General features: G+C 38.5%; 1 pseudogene; it reads right to left on the bottom strand.

Annotated features, from left to right (window-relative positions):
• Positions 1-3,475: 3,475 nt before the first annotated feature.
• LOC101337271 (olfactory receptor 5P4-like) lies at positions 3,476-4,414 on the bottom strand (annotated as a pseudogene).
• Positions 4,415-4,805: the final 391 nt, after the last annotated feature.

Here is a 4,805-nt window from a genome sequence, read left to right as displayed (position 1 = left end):
CCAGACACTGTACTTTGAGCTAAGGATAATTAGTTCAACCTCCCACATCACTACTTTTACCCACCCACCAAAGTTTCTGCAACTGCATTACCAGCTCTCAATGACCAGTTAACTCTTTTTTTCCTTATGTCTCAGTTTAAATGTCATTTCTCTGGTAAAGCTTTTCTTGAGCCTCACTAATAAATGCATTTGCCAAATGATATTATGAGGAATAGAGACTGAGCAAAAAGACACAGCCTGGGGCTTTTGGCAGTGAGGTAGGGTAAATACATAGAACTTTGAGGTCAAAGATACCTAAGACTTGTGAGGCCAAGATCCTGTAGAGGAAAAAGCTATAGAGAAGTGAGCCTGAAATTCTACATATAATTCCTCATTATGGAATTTGACTACTCCCAAGTTGCACTTGGGCTGTTGAGATATCAAACACCAAGTGGAAATCAGCCTATGAGAGCCTGACGATCTTAGCAGAGATTTTGGCATTTTGCATTGCTGGTTTGATAGATAGGCTGTTTAAGGTAGAGGGCCCCACAACACCTTATGCTTTTATTTGAGAGTCCTGCAGTACTACACCTTAGGAGGAATTGCTGCATCCTAGAAATAAAGTCAAACCAGAAATAGATTATCCCCAACAAAGTACAACACCCAACCACCACATTCTATTAGGATGTAAGTTTAGGAGTTATACTGTACATGGAGGCATCAGTTCTTTTTTTATGTGAATGACCCCTTTGGGCACTCTATTTTCATTTCCTCAAAGGGATCAAGCCAGTGCTTTATTTTTCTGCTAGAATAAAATTGAAAACAGTGCGGAAGAAGATAATCTCATCTAGAACCTCTAAAATTTTTTATCCACATTGCTCATCAATTAAAAAAAAGATAAGATATGCCACAAGATAGGACCAAATACATAAAAACCAGGTACTTCAATATTGAATAAATATTACTAATACATCTAAGAAAAATAAGGGAATAATATGAAGAGTCACACTGCAGAAATGAATAAAAAAGAAAAGGAATCAAGTTTAAATCCTAAAAATGAAAAACAAAATAAATTAGGAATTCAGCTGTTGGGTTAATAGTAGATTGGACACAGCAGAAAAGATGATTAGTAAACTGAAAGGTAGGTTAGTAGAAAACATACACATTACAAGACAAAGAAAAAATCATCAAAAATACAAAAAGAGTGTGAGAGCTGTATAAGAAATTATGAAACGATCTAACATGTGTAATGAACTTCTATAAAAAAGTAGAGAAATTTCTGAAGAAATATTCAATGATAATTTTCCAAACTGATGAAGGACCATGAGCTACAAATTCAAGAAACTTTGCAGATTCCAAACATGATAAGTATAAGAAAAACCACACTCAAGGAAATCATAAAAAGACTACAGGAAGCCCAAAACAAAAGAAAAATGTTAAAAGCTTCCAGAGGAGAAGTAAAAGACATATTCCCTTAAAAAAAAATCAAATGACTAATAGCTGAGTTTTGGAAAGTATTGATGGAAGCAAGAAAATTAAATCTTAAAAGTGCTCAAAGATTTTTTTTACTAGTAACCTAGAATTCTACCTAAAATAGAAATATCTCTCAAAATTGAAGGTGCAATAAAGACCTTTTTTGAAGAACCTAGGGGTAAGACGGGAATGGAGACGCAGACCTACTAGAGAATGGACTTGAGGATGTGGGGAGGAACAGAAGGGAAGGAATAGTTTGGGGAGAAATATAAAAACTTCAGTGAGGGCACAACGAGTTCGAGAGTCTTGAGGAAAAGGCCAGTGAAGAAGTTCATCTGTCCTCCAAGGAAGGTTGTATTTGGAGATAGGGATACTGTCACCACACAAGTGGCAGCTGAGCTCATGGGAGAAGATGAGCTCACCCAAGAAGACCATGGGGGATGGAGAGAAAGGCAGAGGGCTAAGGATAAGCTCGTGAAAAGCAAGAAATAGTGGGAAATGTAAAGAGGAAGACTGCTAGAAACAGTCAATAAAAAACATCAACCACCAGAGTGCAGAGCACCCACCAGAACTCTAAGATGGCCCTTTCCAAGACTGAGGTCATACCTTTGAGTTCCTTCTCTTTGCAGGGGACAATGTCTGTGCTGGCTGTTGCCCCAGAATTATTGCACTGGTGGGGTTATAGGCCTGTAATTGATGTAAGAAGTATGAATGGGGAAACAGGACCAGAGAAATCCCACAAAGAGGCTTCCAGGCAGAAAATTTCCTTGATCTGGTCAGTGAAGAGCCCAGGAATAGGAAGTCAGCTTGTAAAGTGATCCTTCCAAACGGTCTCAGAATTTGTCTGACATTATTAATATGCTAGAAATAAAATATACTAGCTAAAATATTAATCATAAGCATTGTGAACGGAGTACAGGAGGAAGGGAATCAATTTAGAGACAATTGCTATAACCAAATTGGATCATAAGCACCTTCAAAAAGGACAGTGGAAGAAGTAGTGACAGTGGACAACTCCTTGAGAAGCAGTACAAAGTGTGTGGTGGATATTCTTTGCCTAAAACAAAATTTCATATTTCCTACCTTTCGACTGTTGTTAAAAGAAAGTCCCAACATCCCAGCCTCCCACTCCAAAGAAATGTCAGTGTCCAAAATCCTACTCTAGTATTCATCTGGTAAGACCACCTATGAGAGGAGTCAGCTGAAATTTATACAGCTTCTTCTGTGTTATCTGTGTTGGATCTTTTAATTGTCAAACAGAGGAATCATAATCTTTGCTTTGGCTTAAATAAAGTAAAAATAAATAAAAGCTTTTCTGACACTAACATCTATGTTTCCAAAAGTTGAAATATCCATTGACCAAGGGAGGGCAGTACCTTTAAAGGAAGTACCCTTAACTGCTGACTTGTCAATATCGTCACCTATTATACATTGTTGGGGAGAAGTTTCTTTCCTGAATGTTATTTTACAAGATGGTATTCAAGTAAATTTGATCTTTGGTTGAGATCTCTCTCCATTTAAATAGGACTCTATCATTGGTAAATGGAATTTTAAGTAGAAATTATTTTCCAAAGGTATTCTTTTTTTTTTTTTTTTTTTTTTTTTTTTCGGTACGCGGGCCTCTCACTATTGTGGCCTCTCCCGTTGCGGAGCACAGGCTCCGGACGCGCAGGCTCAGCGGCCATGGCTCACGGGCCCAGCTGCTCCATGGCATGTGGAATCTTCCCGGACCGGGGCACGAACCCGTGTCCCCTGCATCGGCAGACGGACTCTCAACCACTGCACCACCAGGGAAGCCCTCCAAAGGTATTCTTAACTTGAAAATTCTATATTTAATTTGAACCAAGCAGACATCCATGTTAATGATACACTTTATAAATAGAAGTAAACATTGGATTTTTATATTTATGGGAGCTTATCACTATAAAAGTGATAAAGTTAATGATAAATACCATTAAAATATCCATCAAAAATGTTCCCCAAATTAATGGTTTGTTATTTATAGATTCATATCTGATTTAATTTAGGAAAACCAATATGCTCTAGCCATTAGTTTCTCATAGCCTCTTTCACCTCCTTGTTCCTCAGACTGCAGATGAGGGGGTTCAGCATGGGAACCACCACTATGTAGATTACAGATGCCACTTTGACCTGATCAGCTGAATAGCTCGATTTGGGCATTACATAAACAAACAAAACTGTCCCGTGAAACAAAGTGACTGCAGTGTGGTGGGAAATGCAGGTAGAGAAGGCCTTCTTCCTCCCCTCAGTAAAGTGCATCTTCAGGATTGAGTGGAGGATGTAGCTGTAGGACACGATTATGGTTAGTAGTGTGCTTATGAGGACTGATGCAGAAGAGATGGCAAGGAGATATTTCAGCAATAGAAACATGGCCACAAGAAAGCTTCAAGAGTGGGAAGAGGTCACAGAAAAAATGGTTCATTTTATTTGGTCCTCAGAAGGAGAGACTCATCAAACAGCCTGTAAATGAAGAAGCATTTATGCATCCACCCAAGTAGGAGGCCTCCAACAGGAAGAAGCAGACCACTGGGGACATGTGGGTGGAGTAGAGCAGGCGAGAGCAAATGGACCCATAGTGATTGTAGGCAATGGTGGCCAGCAGGAAGCACTCTGTAGTCCCAAAGGTGACATCAGAGCCAAGCTGAGCTATACAGCCAGTGACTGGGATGGCAGTTCTCTCTCTTCAGAAACTCATCAGCATGATTGGTGTGACTGATGTGGAGTACCCAATGTCTACAAAGGCCAAATGGCTGAGGAAAAGGTACATAGGCATGGGAAGCTGTGGGCTACTTCGGATTAAGATGATTATGCTAATATTTCCCACTACGGTAACTGTATAAACTCCTAGAAAAATCTCAAAAAAGATGGCACATAGTGTGGGATTATCTGTTAATCCCAAAATAGTGAACTCTGTCACTGTTGTATGGTTTGCAGTCTCCATCTATTCATTTAACAGTGCCTACTGAAATCAGAACCAGAGGAGGCTAAATTGACTGAAATGACCCCGCATTTATATACCTAAACATAACCTAAATATAACCTTATAAATAAGTTAAATGGTAAATTTGCCTCACTTATAGAATACTTTGTGCATATAAATTTTCTTTTCAATTTCCATGAAAATGTTGAAACTGAAGACTTGATTACCTTAGGACTCAGCTATTTTACTCCTATCTATATACTCTTTATTTATTTTTATTTTATTTAAGCCAAAGCAAAGATTATGATTCCTCTGTTTGACAATTAGAAGATCCAACCCAGATAACACAGAAGAAGCTGTATAAATCTTACTCATGTGCATGGGCGATATGTAAAAGAATGTTTACAGCAGT

The sequence above is a fragment of the Tursiops truncatus genome, chromosome 8 (assembly GCF_011762595.2).
Source record: "Tursiops truncatus isolate mTurTru1 chromosome 8, mTurTru1.mat.Y, whole genome shotgun sequence".
Taxonomy (NCBI): domain Eukaryota; kingdom Metazoa; phylum Chordata; class Mammalia; order Artiodactyla; family Delphinidae; genus Tursiops; species Tursiops truncatus.
Note: the sequence above shows the minus strand (reverse complement) of the source record. Positions and strands in the feature narration are given on the sequence as shown.